At 35.8% G+C, this 16,978-nt stretch overlaps 1 protein-coding gene and 1 pseudogene across 7 annotated transcripts in view; one reads left to right on the forward strand and one right to left on the reverse strand.

The window, feature by feature from the left end:
* The window catches only part of LOC108543060 (protein S100-A11 pseudogene), a 13,308-nt pseudogene extending 9,797 nt beyond the window's left edge, over nucleotides 1–3,511 (forward strand). The window contains exon 2 of the transcript XR_001889442.1: nucleotides 3,050–3,511. The product of XR_001889442.1 is annotated as a protein S100-A11 pseudogene (transcript). The remainder of the gene's footprint in view (nucleotides 1–3,049) is intronic.
* The window catches only part of THRB (thyroid hormone receptor beta), a 377,294-nt gene that overhangs the window by 221,031 nt on the left and 139,285 nt on the right, over nucleotides 1–16,978 (reverse strand). The window lies entirely within an intron of this gene.

A 16,978-nucleotide genomic window follows, 5' to 3' on the forward strand; every position in this document is an offset into this window, starting at 1 on the left:
TTTTTTTTTTTTTATTTTATTATACTTTAAGTTCTAGGGTACATGTGCATAACGTGCAGGTTTCTTCCATATGTATATTTGTGCCATGTTGGTGTGCGGCACCCATGAACTCGTCAGCACCCATCAATTCATCATTTATATCATGTATAACTCCCCAATGGAATCCCTCCCCCTCCCCCCTCCCCATGATAGGCCCCGGTGTGTGATGTTCCCCTTCCCGAGTCCAAGTGCTCTCATTGTTCAGTTCCTACCTATGAGTGAGAACATGCGGTGTTTGGTTTTCTGTTCTTGTGATAGTTTGCTAAGAATGATGGTTTCCAGCTGCATCCATGTCCCTACAAAGGACGCAAACTCATCCTTTTTTATGGCTGCATATCCAATTATCATAGTAAAGTTTTAAAACCAGCACATGTCATCACAATCAACTATGAGTGACTTCATTGTTTGGTAAATTCTGAACGCCAATCATTGGCAAGTAGGTATATAGTATTGCCAAAAGCCACCTGTGTTTTAAAAGATGGTGACTTTTGGGTTGGCACTCGAATGTCACTATGGTGATTTTATTTCCTTGGGATGTTTTCTATCTGACATTTGAAAAGATGTGTAATTTCAACACAGAACCACAATATAGACAGATTCAGATACATCAAGTTTGTTTTCTACTTGTAGTTGATCAACAAGAAAATTATTACTCTCTACTTCAGCATGAAGACTTCGCCTGCTCCCCTCTACATCAAATTCTGAAGTATGACCCATTCAAACAGAAACAAACAGCATTTGGAAAAAATATACTCACAAAATTGGAAAAAAAATCCTCTAATGTACTAAATTCCCAGCAGTAATTATTTGACCATGATCCACAATAAAAAATAATGTTTTAATCTGTAACATATACATACACAAATATGTAGGGATATATATATATATATATATATGTCTGAAACAAAAGTTCCACAAAATAATATTCTTACTCCTGTGATACACTTGGATACCTTCTATTCCATTGAACTCTACCCTATTTTGTTCTATTTTATGTACTATTTCATTTTTTTTAAAAGTAATAACCTGCTAAATTGATTTCATTACCCACTAATATAGCCCAACCACAGTTTGGAAAACACTACTGAAGCAAAATGACTAAAGTACTCTGACTTTATTCACCAATGTAAACATATCCACAAAAGACCAATCCTGAGCAACTTAGCAGGGGGAAAAAAAATCTCTTGGCTTGCTCCCTAGTATCCTGGATGAAGCCAAGGTTTGCTGAGCCAATTTTTGTAGTTTGTGGTTGACAATGACTGAAAACTGAAAGGCAGAGATCAAATCCTCACTTTCCCTCTCAACACATCTCTTCCGCTGGGTAATTTATACAGTGCAAGTATCAAGCTATTCAATTTTGCTGTCATTTACTGTTCTTTTTCCAACAGCAATGGAAACACAGCATCAGTTTACTGTCTTCTCTCTTAGGTAGAATTAGATTATTGTCCCTCCTACCCCTTTAAACAAGGATGGCATTCACCACTTCAGAGTCACTCTCAGAGGATCGCCAAACAAAGCATGGCAGGGAAACTACTATCCATGAAGGAGCAATAGCCGAATCTGGGGATTGAGGTTGTCAGTCCAGCTTATATACAAGAACACGCTTTATAATGGTTCTTTTGATTGAGTGGACACAATTAGAACTGAATCAACATAATTAATAGTAGAAACAAATAGACACTTTAGGCATGCAGAGTGCAGCGAACTACTCTGTGCCTCAAGTTCTGTAATAGGACAATAACAATGCTTAATTTATAGAGACCAGGGTTAAATTAGTAAGTTCAATATTAAAAATGTATGAAGTGCTTGGAAGAGTGCCTGGCCCAAGAAAGCATGCTATAAGTGTTGTTTTTATTATTATGCTGGCCCTGGGAATTGGCAGATTTTGGTCTAGTTCTATGCTGAATCCAGTGCAAAAACCCAGGAAAAGAAGGGATGGTTCTAAGTGCCCCTAGAGTTATGCTCCTCATTTAAAGTGTCAAACTGGGACACTTTTGAGGGCTGTTGGATTGGTTCATTGTATTGATTGTGGGGATGCTTTAACAGCATATACATATGTCATAATTTATCAAATTGTATATTTTAAATACAATTTTTTATGTCAATGAGACTTTAATAAAGCTAATAAAGTTATCTTTATTTAATTAAAATTAAATAAAGTTAATAAAGCAGACCAAAACTAAAAGAATATTTAAAGGAGTATACTTCCAGTAGAAGGAGAAAGATCCCAGACAGGAGCTTGGAAACACAGGAAGGAAGGATGAACACCAGAAATGGTAAATATGCGGTAAATATAAATGCAGTAAATACAAATGAATATATAAATGAATATTAACTATTTAAAACAATATAAAAATTGTGATTTCTTGTGGAATTTAAAACATATGTAGAATTGAAATGTGAGACAATAATACAAAAGGGAAGAGTGGTAAATAAAATTAAGTCCCTTGCATTTTCTGGAAAATAGTCAAAGTCACAATTTATATTATACATTAATAAATTAATGATTCACTTTGTAATTCCTAGGGTAACCACTAAAAGAAGAGTAAAAGAATAAATCACTAACAAGCCAGTAGAGGTGAAATATTTCATTAATTCAAAATATAGTAACAAAGGAGAGGAAAAGGAACACTAAATAGCTGGGGTAAATAAAATGTCAAAGAGTAATATGATGGATTATAACACGAGTATATCAGTAATTGCATAAAATGCAGATAAACAGTTCACATAATATACATATACTGAATTATTTTTTAAATCCCAGTTAAACGCTGCTTAACTGAGACACACTTTTTATATTAGGACACACAATTTGAAAGAAAAAAAGGATTGAAAAAATTACATGTAAATTATATTAATGTCAGATACTGTAAACTTAATGACAAGGGATATTACTAGAGATAAAAAAGACATTTTATAATAGTAAAAGAATCCAATAGAAAGCTATGAGTGATAAATCTGAATGCACCTAGTTACTAAGCCTCAAAATATATAAAGCCAACTTTGCTAGAACTAGAAAAAGAAACTGAGCGGTGCATCGAGTCCCTGATTGCTGTTTTCCAGAAGTATGCTGGAAAGGATGGTTATAACTACACTCTCTCCAAGACGGAGTTCCTAAGCTTCATGAATACAGAACTGGCTGCCTTCACAAAGAACCAGAAGGACCCCGGTGTCCTTGACCGCATGATGAAGAGACTGGATACCAACAGTGATGGACAGCTAGATTTCTCAGAATTTCTTAATCTGATTGGTGGCCTAGCTATGGCTTGCCATGACTCCTTCCTCAAGGCTGTCCCTTCCCAGAAGCGGATCTGAGGACCCCTTGGGCCTGGCCTTCAAACCCATCCCCTTTCCTTCCAGCCTTTCTGTCATCATCTCCATAGCCCACACATCCCCTGAGCCCAGCATACCAACCACCTCATGCAGGCCCCACCTGCCAATAGTAATAAAACAATGTCACTTTTTTAAAACACGAAAAAAAAAAAAAAAAAAAAAAAAAAAGAAATAAGAAAATCCACAATTAATGTGTGAGGGTTTAATACACCTCTCTCAGTAACTGGTAGAACAGGCTGTTAAAAATGAATAAGAACATAGATAAGGATAAGGTGATGAATACATTTGACCTAATAGATCTACTTATAACATTACAGCCAACAATTACAGAATACACATTGAACATTTACCAACATCTATGATGTGTTGATAATAAATGAGTCTGAATAAATTTCAAAGATCAAAAATCAAACAGAAGATATTTTCTGACCACATCATAATTAAATAGAAATCAATAATAAAATAATAACTAAAAATTACACAAATATTTGGAAATTAAGCAATACCCTTCTAATTAACCCATGGGTCAAAGATTACGCAGAGTGGAAATTAGACAATATTATTAACCGAAATAGAAGAAAACATGCCACCTCAAGTGTGTGAGATGCAGCTAAAGGTGTGACTGGAGGGAAATTTCTATACTTAAATGCATGTATCAAAAAAAAAAAGACAGCCAATGTCCTAAGAAGACAATCAATGATTTAAGTATCCATCTCAAGAAACCCTAAAAATAATGCCATATTAGGGTCAACCAAAGTGGAAAGGAGAAAATAACAATTAGTAATACATAGAACAGAAGTGTAACAGAGAAAATCAGTCAAGTCAAAAACTGATTCTTTGAAAATACTAATAAAATCGTAAACCTATAGCCAGATTTATTAAGATAAAAGAAGAGAAAGGAAAAATTACATGTATTGAATAAAAAAGAAATCACTATAAATCCTACAGACAATAAAAAGATAAGGGGATATATGAACACTTTATGGCAATATTTGAAAATGTCAATGAAATGGACAAATTACTTAAAAAAACCTTACTCAAACAGGAAAAAATAATAAAAATGTGAATGGTACCATACTCATTAAAGAAATTGAATTTGTATATACAAATCTACTCACACAGTACTCTCTAGGCCTAAACTGCTGGAGAGTGAGTTCTACCAAATACTTAAAGGAAAAACCACACCAATTTTACATAGCTCATCCAGATTATAGAAGAAGTGGGATCATGTCTCAACTCATTTGATGAGACTCATTTTATGAGGCCAGGATAGTCTTGATCCCATGACAGTATAAGGGTATTATGAGAAAAGAAAATTATAACTAGCATTTTTTATGAATTTAGAAGAACAATTAAACAAAGTATTAGCAGACCGAATCCTGAGATAATTTTAAAAGGATAACACATTAATGCAAGAAGGTTTACTTTTAAAAATACAAGGTGGGTTTAATATTAGCAATCAATGTAAAGCACTCTATTAATAGAAAAACGAAAAGCATCTGGTCCTTTAAATGGGTACATTGATCTATTCATGATAAAACACTCAGCAAACTAGGTGTATGGTAAATTTTGAAAACTTTACATTTTCCTAATGCCTCAACAGCCCTACAATAGACTGAACACACCCTGCCCTGGTGTCCAGGTTGTACTAGTGTAATAAGGCTGGTCCCTGCCACAAGTCCCCCTTCTTTCCTTCCCTTGAATGTCACCTAGTGACATTCAAACACACCAATGAAATCCCTCATGCCTTTTTCTTGTATACGCCTTCCTGACCCCCTAAAGAGGCACCAGTCTGTAGGTCCTCATTCTCTTGGCTCCCCACTTACTTAGTGAGCCCGCTCACCTGGCCCTTCTCCCATAGGGCCTTCTGCATGATGCGCTGTGCTTTCCTTTCTAGGACCCGCAAGCATAATAGATGATTTAATTGCATATGCCTCTCATAGTATTTCCATGGCCTTACTGAAGTGATCCTTAAAGACCTCACAAGGAGGATTTACTCTCCAATTTACAACACACTAGGATTGGAAGAAAATGCTCTCAATCTGATAAAACCCTATAGCAAACATGCTAATGATGAATATTGAAAGTTTCCCCTGAGACTAAGAATGATTTAAGGATAATTTCTATAACCACCTCTATAAAACATTATACAAGAAATCGCAGACCTTGCAATTAGGAAAAAAAGACTGAAAAAGGAAGAGATAAAACTGTGGTTATTCTTTGAAATCATAATTGTGTATGAGGAAAACCAAAACATCCTCCAGATAAATTATTAAAACTAATAAGTTAATAAAGCCACACCACTGGATATAAGATCAACATATAAAATTCAATTGGAATTCTATATACCAACAAACATTTAGAAAATGAAAGTCAGTCAATTACACCATTTATATTGGCATAAACATATCAAATACTTTAAAATGCATTTTTAAAAGATATCCAAGACTTCTAAATGAGAAACTACAAAACTTTACTGAGAAAAAGCAAAAGAGATCAATACATGATCATAGATTGGGGGCCTCAATATTGTAAAGATGTCAATTCTCCCTAAATTAGTATATAGATTCAATATACAGGAATCCCTATCAAAATCTCACAAGTCTTGGGCTTTTTTTTTTTCTGGTGGAAATTAGTAAACTAATTCTAAGATGTATGTGAAACAGCAATGAGCCAAGAATAATCAAGGCAAAATTAAAAGAGAAGAATATTAGAGGACTTAATACTACTAGGTACAGTATTATAAATCTACATTAATTAAAACAGTGTGCTATTGACACAGGATAGACAAATAGATCAGAAGAGCTCCAAAGAGAGTACAGAAACAGAAACACATATACCATCATTAATCATTAAAAGTGACATTGCATTGTAGTGAGAAAGGGCATTGTCCTGAATAAATGGTGGTAGGTTAACTGGATACCCATACTGTAAAAAATATTTTTGTACCTTACTTCACATGATACAGGAAAATCAATCCCAGGTGGGTTGCTGGTAAAAATGTAAAAGGTGAAACACGAAATTCTCAGAAAGATAACATATGGGAACATATTCACGATTTGGGGGTAAACAAAGTTTTCTTAAACAGGACACAAACAGCATTAACAATAGAGGAAAAAAGAAATAAATAAACAATAAATGTTAAAAGGAGACAATAAAGGAAAAGGTAAGAAATTAGATTATATTAAAATTAGGAACTTCTCTTCACCAAAAGACACCATTAGGAGAGTGAAAAGTGGGAAACAATAATTGTATTACATATGACTGACAAAGGAATCATATTCAGGATATATATTGAACTCCTATAAATCATTAAGAAAAAGGTAACCCAATGTAAAATGGCCAAAAGACTTAGATATTCTCACACAAGAAGATACTCAAATGCAAATAAACATATAAAAAGTGCTCAACCTCATTATTTATCAGAAGAGTGTGAATTTAAAACACAATGAGATATCTACACACACCTACCAGAATGGCTAAAATTAAAAATACTGCCAATACCTAGTATTAGAGAAGATGTGAAGAAACTGAAATTCTCATACACTGTTGGTGAAGTATAACCATTTTGACAGTTCTACAATATCTCCTAAAGCTGAATACACATGTATTATTAACCAGCATCTTCACTCGCAAACCTAACAGAAATGTTTACACATGGTCACCAAAAGACCTGTACAAAAATGTCCATAGCTGCTCTTTGCATAATAATCAAAAGCTGAAAACAATTCACATGTTCATCAATAGTAAAACAGATTAAAACTTGTAATACAGTCCAATTCAAGTCAGAAATGATAGATAGTCTTCCAAACACAATATTGAGCAAAATATGCCAGACACAAGAAAGTATCTTCTATATTAGGCCATTATATACAGTTCTAAACAAAGCAAAATTAACCTCTGGTTTTAGAACTCCAGGGAGTTCAGTCTCTCCTTTGGGGAGAGGCTGAAAGTGGGTATGAAGAGAGTTTTTCCTTCTTGTCAATATTGTATTTCATGATCTAAATAGTGATTGTGTAGGTGGATTTGTTTTGCAAAAATTTATTAAGTTGTATGCTAATGATTTGTATACATCTCTGTGTATATGTTTCATTTTAATAAAAATGTTTATTTAAGGTAATTTCTCTAAGAAATATCAATACTTTTTTTTGTACTTAGCATTCATAAGAATACAAACATGTGGCAGGGAACAGTGATGGGACCTATAGCATACATCAGGGTAAATTTCAGACATCTTATCTATTGTAACATGGTGCTGTGTAGTATCTATATGAAATGGTATAAATGAGGAGGCTAAAAGAAACAGCATTAAGTTTTCAGGATTTTCTGTAAATACGCTGCTTAGTATGTTATTCATTTCTTTTTTCTTGGTGAAGAATAACAGAATTTTTTTTCTCATGTATAGTTGTAGATCAGCACCCCAAATCATGCAACGAATCAGTTTCTTCTCTTCTCATTGACTTCTAAAAAATTCAGCCCTAAATTTGTGTATACCCTTAGATCAGTAGTTTTCAAACTTTCTTTACCATGGCCACAGACAGAAATTTTATATGATGACCTAATGCACAAACACGCACATCAATCTGAAACTTACATAAGATATAATACCCTTACTTTGTGCAATGGCCTCTGATATTCTGTTCTCACCTTCACATCTTAATCTGTTAAAAATGATGGGTGCTCACTAAGATGGTTTCAAAGGCCATTAATGTGTTGCAACGAAGTTTGAAAAACATTGTCTTCTAGACAATGGTACATATTAGGCATTCAATAAAACGTTATTGAATGAATAGTGGTATGCATTTTGTTAATTTGGCCTAAACTCCAGTTTGTTGTTAGCCTTGTTTTCCTTTGCCTTCTCACCTTTTGTTCTTATTTATGTCAACTTCTTATAGTGTATGTATCTTTAGAAATTGTCTTAATCTTTTCCAGAACAAGTCCTTAAAAAACACTCTTAAAGTCACACAGTAAATCGGTCAGAGCAGAGACAGGAGAGAAAAGGTCATCCCAAGGCACCCAAGGTGCTGGGAACAAGAAGCTTAACACCTGTAGGACAGACACTTCCTGTCCCACCTCTGTAACAATGTCTGCAGCACTAGGACACATGAGAGCAGATGGTGACTGGGACTAAGTGCCTGGAACTCACCTCTAACCTTACAGGGAACCCTATATCCTCTTGCTTTCCATGAAGTTCTCTTGCATTTCCAACAGATGGGAGAGAGTAAGCCAGCTCATTCTGAGAAACACAAAGACACTTTTTGAAAGAGGAACAAAGGGTTCTGCAACTGACAATGAAGAATGGTGTGAGCATCTATGTGCATCACTGTGATAAAGAAGCTCATGGTCTTGAGTTTCCTTTATCTCTCTTTTCAGGGTGTAAAATCTTTCTCAGGCCATTGACATTTTGTGTCAACAGAAGAGCTAGCAAACATGTTGGAAGGAACTAGTTCAGGCATGTGAGAATAAACCTTATCTTTCTAACACAGGAACAAATTTAACCTTAATAAAACTTTTATTTTAAAACATTTCTGTTGGTACTATTAAACAAAACTTTCATACAAAAAGTTCTTGGATCACTTTCGGGCAAGTTGCCATTCTGGCTTATCTTCAACACCCAAAGAAAGGAAAACATGTTTTAGGCCAAGCCCCATGGTCCAGTTCAGTAATGCTGTCCCTGTGAGGATAGGGCTGTGGGCTAGAGAAGAGAGGTGAACGTGACTGGTCATTGCGTTAGCTAGAAAGGGTCAAAAATGACAAGGAATGTAACAGGGCTTAATGGACCAGAAGTCAAAAATGCAGTCTAATATTTGCCTTCACACATGTCTACAGAAACATTTGTTTTAACAGTATGAAATCAGAAGCAGCCTGCAAATTTCAAACCAGGGTGGTTGGTTTTAGAAGGTCTTTGTGCAGCCATTCAAACTCAAACTTACAAACTCACAATACAAGAATTCATCACAACAAAATACTAAATGTAAACACCAGGATGAAAAACTATATATACAAAATAAGAATTCAACCATATTTTAAGCATACACATATAGTATATATGCATAGAAAAAGACTTGGAAGAAACACTCCAAAATATTAAGAGGAGCTATAAACACAGGTTAGTGAAATTAAGAATGAATATTCAATTTCTTCTTTATTCTTTTCTTTAGTTTTCAAATTCCCACTATAGGCAGAGATTGCTTTGATAGCTCAATAAACAGAGCTATTTAAAAAATGTAATAAACTATTTCTTTATAAACTCTAGTTTTTTTCATTCATTGACAAATATCTGGATAACATTTTGTCCATTTTCTCTTTAACAACATCTTCAGGGGTTAAATTGCAACTCAACAAGGAGAGCAGGCTGACTGAAATGCAAGAGTGAATCACATGCAAAGTAAAAGTGAAACATGGATTCTTACTCCCGAATATATTTGCATGAAGAAAAACCAACTTAAAAAAAAAAACAAAAACTCTTGTCAGAAACACTCTTTGTCTTGTATATTTTTTTCACGTGGGATGTGTAGAATAATTTAAAACTGTAGTCCATAAGTAACACTAAAGGTTTAGATAGCCTAGTCTACACACAGTCAGTGTAAATGTCACACACCCATGAATTCCTTGGTACAGAGTTCCACAGTTCTACAGCAACTCACGTCACCCAGCTGGCTATAAGCAAACTGAGCAACAGACAAATCTCTGCAGACATTTGACAAGGAAATAAAGGCTGCACAAAGAAATGAGGCTGTCTATTCAAGCTAGGACCATAGAAAATTCACTGTGAGTTAGCAAGCACACCAGCATACACGTCAAATAAAGTGTCTTCATTTTTCATGCGCTTTCTAGTTACTTTGTCACTTTCCTGAACTGTACAGGTCAGTGTGGATATCACCAAAGGCTCAGTGTTGTACTGCCAGGTGCAGGAAGGAAAAAGGCAGGTTAATCTGTTCTATCACTTACTTCTCTGACTATATATTAGGTGATTCCATATGATAAAAAACAAAACAAAGCAAACAAGGAAAAGACATTTGTATGGTCTCAAGGTATTTAATCTCACATAACATATTAATTATAAAACTTTGTATTAAGAAGCTCCTTAATTTTAAAAAATAGGTTTGTTTTTTATCTCTTAATCTAAATAATGTAACATTTAATAAAGCAGATATGCATAGCAAATTTTAAATACTAAGATGTGGGCAAGTCATCTCAATCCCTTGCTAAGCATTGCTAAAATTAAAAAAAAAAATTCTTAGTAAGGAGGATGGACCTTACTAAGTACATCATTCACAATATGGTAGTCTTGTGCCCTGATTTCAATTCAATGTTTCTATAAAGAATTTTAAAGGTTGCATAGTATTCCATGGGATATATGTACCACATTTTCATTATCCACTCCATCACTGATGGGCATTTAGGTTGGTTCCATGTCTTTGCTATTGTGAACAGTGAGGCCATTATCCTTAGCAAGCTAACACGGGAACAGAAAGCCAAACACTGCATGTTCTCACTAATAAGTAGGAGCCAAATGATGAAAATACATGGACACATACAGGGGAGCAACACACACTAGGGCCTTTTGGGTGGAGGATAGGAGGAGGGAGAGGCTCAGTAAAAATAACTAATGAGTACTAGGCTTAATACCTGGGTGATGAAATATAACTAATGAGTACTAGGCTTAATACCTGGGTGATGAAATAATCTATACAACAAATCCCCATGACACAAGTTTACCTATGTAACAAACCTGAACTTGTACCCTTGAACTTAAAAGTTAAAAAAAAGTTAAAGGAACTTCAAATGCTATCGCAAATAGGACAGAAATACGTTTACTTTGGAAAAATACACAAGACATAATGAGTGACTAAGAGCTAACCATTGGGTTTTCTTGTCTATGTTGGGAAAGCAAAGTTTTTTGACATCTTAGAATGTCTGCCAGTCTTAGGCTAAGACATTGGCTACTGAATTTGGAACTGACACTTGGGCTACTGAGAGTACACACTGAAGGAAAGAGAAGGAAATCCGAATGGGGATTTCGGATGGGAAAAGGGGATGAGTTTCGGCTCCGTCTGGATTTCCACTCTCAAAGAAAGGATTACCATGTCAACTCATGAGTAAAAGTGGAGAAGAGCAAACTTCTAAGTTAATTAAAAGAACTTGGTTTGGAAATAAGATTTTGAATCCCTCATGGCTATGAAGACTTACCTTTGCATCCACCCTCCAGTGAGGAGCTCACAGAAGGCTCAAGATAAAAAAAAAAAAGTGGATTTCTTCATAAGCCCACATTGATGTAGATAAATACATGAGTAAACAAAAAAATAAATAGAGGAGAAGGGAAAACTCTTCCTCAAGGTAGAATGCATGTTAAAACTAGAGGGTGAAAATTTAAGGAGGAAAAGACATTTGTATGGTCTCAAGGTATTTAATCTCACATAACATATTAATTACAAAGAAGACAATAGGAACTTTCCAATGAGAAAACCTGACAGACAGCACCTTAACCAAGTGATTAAAACTAACATCCTCAATAATGGAGTAAAGTGGCATCATGTGACTCCTGATATGATGCACTGAGAAGGACACAAGATCATTAATGTGGTATTCCTTCCAAAGGTACATCACCTGAACATAACATTGAGGAAATATCAGAAATACACACTGGAGACGTTCTACAAAATAATTGGCTTGTATCCTCCAAAAATACCAAGGTCAAGAAACACAAAGAAAGGCTGAGGAACTGTTTCTGAATAAAGGAGCCTAATGAGACATGACAACCAAATGCAGCATGATATCCTGGAATGGATCCTAATTGGGAAAAAAAATTGTTACCAAAGACATGATTGGTCAGTGGACAAAATTTGAACAGACGATGTCAATTAGATAATAGTATGTATCAATGTTGAATTTTCTGGGTTTGATAACTGGGCTGTGGTTATGTAAGAGGCTGTCCTTGTTCTTAGGAAATACACAATGAAACACTTAGGAATGAGGACATAAAAGACAGTAAGGTGGGTGACAGAGATTTAGTAGCACAAAAAAAGCATTTTCGCTACACTGGAATTCCTTCCTGGCTATACCAGAGAGAGGCCCGTGAGGTCAGGCCAAATGGGCAGTGAGGCTCAGTGCATTCACCTGAAGGGAGAAAGGGTGTACACAAAGTATACTTATATTAGTAAAAACACACGGTAGAGTCATCTGTGGATCTGGAGGAATTTCTATAATCTTAACACTTGTATATCTGAGTCTGGCTTATCATGGAAACTCCTAAACATCAGCTATCTGAAAAATACATTCATTCTATTCCAATGGTTCCCCAAGTCTTAACTCATTCTAGCATCAACTCTAAAGTCCAGAGTCTCATCTAAATATCATCCAAATCAGATATGAGTGAGACTTGAGGTATGATTCATCCTGAGGCAGAATTCTTCTCCAGCTGTGAACCTGTGAAACCAGACAAATTATGTGCTTCTAAAATTCAATGGTGAGAAAGACACAGCATAGACATTCCCATTCCAAACAGGAGAAATAGGAAAAAAGGAGAGGGTGAAGGATCTTGAGCAAGTCAAAATCTAGCAAGATACATTTAATCATACTTTAGGATTGAGAATAATCCTCTTTGGTTTGATGCTCTGCCCTTCAGGTCCACTAGAGTGGTGGAGGTACAGATCCCAAAGCTCCAGGTGGTCCTGAACAGCCTCAAAAGGTTCCCAGGACAGTCGTAGACGCAAGACTTTGGTGAAAGGCTGTCTGGCCTGTTGAAACTGAGATGGTGGCCCTGATGATCTCTGAACTGTCTTTGCAGGCTCTTCTCCCCTTACTCATCTGACAAAGGGCTAATATCCAGAATCTACAAAGAACTCAAACAAATATACAAGAAAAAAACAACCCCATCAAAAAGTGGGGAAAGGATATGAACAGACATTTCTCAAAAGAAGACATTCATACAGCCAACAGACACATGAAAAAATGCTCATCATCACTCGCCATCAGAGAAATGCAAATCAAAACCACAATGAGATACCATCTCACACCAGTTAGAATGGCAATCATTAAGAAGTCAGGAAACAACAGGTGTTGGAGAGGATGTGGAGAAATAGGAACACTTTTACACTGTTGGTGGGATTGTAAACTAGTTCAACCATTATGGAAAACAGTATGGCAATTCCTCAAGGATCTAGAACTAGATGTACCATATGACCCAGCCATCCCACTACTGGGTATATACCCAAAGGATTATAAATTATTCTACTACAAAGACACATGCACACGTATGTTTATTGCGGCACTATTCACAATAGCAAAGACTTGGAATCAACCCAAATGTCCATCTGTGACAGACTGGATTAAGAAAATGTGGCACATATACACCATGGAATACTATGCAGCCATAAAAAAGGATGAGTTTGCGTCCTTTGTAGGGACATGGATGCAGCTGGAAACCATCATTCTTAGCAAACTATCACAAGAAGAGAAAACCAAACACCGCATGTTCTCACTCATAGGTGGGAACTGAACAATGAGATCACTTGGACTCGGGAAGGGGAACATCACACACTGGGGCCTATCATGGGGAGGGGGGAGGAGGGAGGGATTGCATTGGGGAGTTATACATGATATAAATGATGAATTGATGGGTGCTGACGAGTTGATGGGTGCAGCACACCAACATGGCAGAAGTATACATATGTAACAAACCTGCACGTTATGCACATGTCCCCTAAAACTTAAAGTATAAAAAAAAAAAAAAAAAAAAGAATAGTACGTGCTTACAGCCAAATAGTTCTATGGTCCAGGCCAGTCAAGTCTAAGAAATCCAACAGGCTTCTTTCATTCTGTACTGCTTTGTCTGTCTCCCTTAGTTCCAACTGGCAGTGTCTTTGCTGATATGATCCCATTCTATCCTGGCTTTGCTAAGACCCCACTAGAACTGCCCTTAAAGTCTATAATTCTAGCACACACCTCAAAACTCTTCCAGCCTCCACCCCTTGCTCAGTTCCAAAGCCACTTCCATGTTTTCAGTTATTTGTTACAGCAGCACCTCAATTCTTCGTACTAAAAAAGTCACTAGTAGTGCCACATCAGACATGATGGTGAAAACCATTTTCTCTACACTGGGATTCCTCCCTGCCCATACAAGAGAGAGGCCAGTTGAACACGCCAGAAAAGAAGGAACAAACACAAAGGAACCGAGGCTTTCCTTCCCCACCCTCCTGTCAGACCCCCTTACACCAAAGATGGTCTCTGATTGCCAGTCACGAAAACTTTCTTCAGGGGAGATGGGTTATAGGAAGGTAAAGACATAGAATAAATTGCTCTTTGGCAATATATAGAGACGTATACTTAAAAATTTTTAGCAACTAGCCATGATTCTTGGTGACCTATTGCCAATAATTTAACTGAAGATGTAAAGGTTCTTATTTACGGTGAGGCACCTGACCTGAAGATTGAAATAAAATGAGGTAGTATCCTTGACTCAATTTTGTTGGTTTTATGGGTTTTTTTGTCCCCCAAAATGAACACCAATATTTTAGGCTGAAAATCTCAGAGCTTCAAGGGATGTCTAGAGATAATCTCATTCAAATTCCTCTTTTCACAATTGGGAAAAGCAAGGAGTTGAGCAGAAATGTAAAGTGACTTTCTCAGTCTTAATCTTGTGCCAGGACTGGAATCTTTGTCTCTTCAAAAAAAAACTATTATTATTTGACTAGAAATAAAACATTATGTGGTTAAAAAAATTCAAAACGTTCAAAAGAGCATATCATGACAAATGAGTCTCCCTAGAGTTTGTGACCCTCATTAAAACCTTACATATCTTCCCAGAAATGTTCCTGGCATACACATACATATATACCTGTGTATCCTTTTTTTTCATAGAAGATTGTTCATATTATAACTCTATCTTTCTCATTTTGTTTGGCCCGTAATTTGAACTCTTTTCATATCAATATATTCAAATTTACTGTCCACTTCTGAGGGGGTTACACTGTATTCCATTGTTCTTATTCCATTTATAATTTATTAAAGCATTTCCCTAGTGACAGACTTTTAGGTTGTACGATGTTCTTTGGGATTATAAACTACGCTGTACTTGTGGAATTTATGTATTTTAACAATGTGTGTCTTTTCATACACTTCCGTCATTTTGTTTTTCTGAAAACTTTGTCTTTAGCAACCACTCCCCTGTCATTCTGTATTCCCTTGCCTTTCATTAGTTTCCCTTGCATGTTTATCACTGCCTGAAATAGTATGTACTTGATTGTTTATTTTTTATTATTTATGTCTGTTGACTAGAATGGAAGCTCCACGGAATTAGGAACTTCATTTTATTTACTGCTATATCCTTAGCCCAGAGAACAGTGACTGGTTCCTGGTAGATGTTTAATAAATATTTGATGAATAAATTAATAAATGCTTTGCACACTTTACTATTAGATATTGTTTTTCTTACTAATTCATAAGAGTGCTGTATAGTAATTAAATGAGCCTTTGTCATTTGTGTTACCAATATACTTTCCAGTGTATTTATTTGACTTTGTTGATGGCATTATTTTTTGCCATAAAGAAATGTTATATAGCCAAACGTAACATATCTTTCCTTTATTTTATAGCTTTTGGGTTTTGTGTCTTGCTTAGAAAGGCCTTATGCACTCCAGAGTTATTTTTAAAAACTTGTCTGGTACTTTAATGGTTTGTTTTTATGTTGGAGTCTTTGATTCATTTGGAATTTATTTTGGCATAAGTAGTAGCCGTGTATTCAGCTTTGTTATTTTTCCCAAATAGTCCATTGACCCAACATTAATTAAAGAATAATGCATCCTTTTCTCATTATTCTGAATGTCATCTTTATCATATACCAAATTCTCATAAATATTTACATCTGAATTTTCCAGTGCCTATTATCTTTTGTTCATTTGTCTGCCTATTTCTGTGTTGGTATGAATTTGCTGTAATTCCCCTTGATTTAATGTATTTTAACATTTGTGTAAGACTGGGCTCTCCTCTTTGTCTCCTTTCCACTGTAATTTTCCTGTCAATTCTCACATGGTTATTTTTCCATAAGAACATCAGAAACCACTGAACCAGTCAATCCACTGTCAAAACATTCCCTTAATACTTTACAGAGGTCAGAATATCATATATTTAGGAATAAATGACATCAATAAAAGAACTTAGCTCTCTTGAGTCCTGAATGTTCTTTATGCTCTCCCAACTTCCTTGATATACACAAATAAAATTTAATTTTCCTCGATGGGAAGAATGAATGTGACTCTTATACCAAAACTAAAACAAAACCTTCTGTTCCAGGTATCTTTTGCTGTGAAGCAGTACCACATCACCCCAAAATGTAGTGGCTTAAAACAGCAACCACTTTTATTACATCTGATAATTTTGTGGGCCCAGAATTCAAGCAGGGCTTCGCTGGGTGGTTCTTCTGCCTTCATATGGTGTTAATTGAGGATACTCAGTGAAGTTCAGCTGGTGGTTGGGCTGGTCTGGAAGTACAAAGTGGCTTCATCCACTTGCATGACACCTTGGCAAGGATGACAGGAAGGCTGAGCTGAGAGCTGAGCTGGGATTATCTCCCAGAGTTCCTAGATGTGGCCTCTCCAGCATGGCA

Source organism: Rhinopithecus bieti, unplaced genomic scaffold (genome assembly GCF_001698545.2).
Source record: "Rhinopithecus bieti isolate Rb0 unplaced genomic scaffold, ASM169854v2 scaffold_23460, whole genome shotgun sequence".
NCBI lineage: Eukaryota > Metazoa > Chordata > Mammalia > Primates > Cercopithecidae > Rhinopithecus > Rhinopithecus bieti.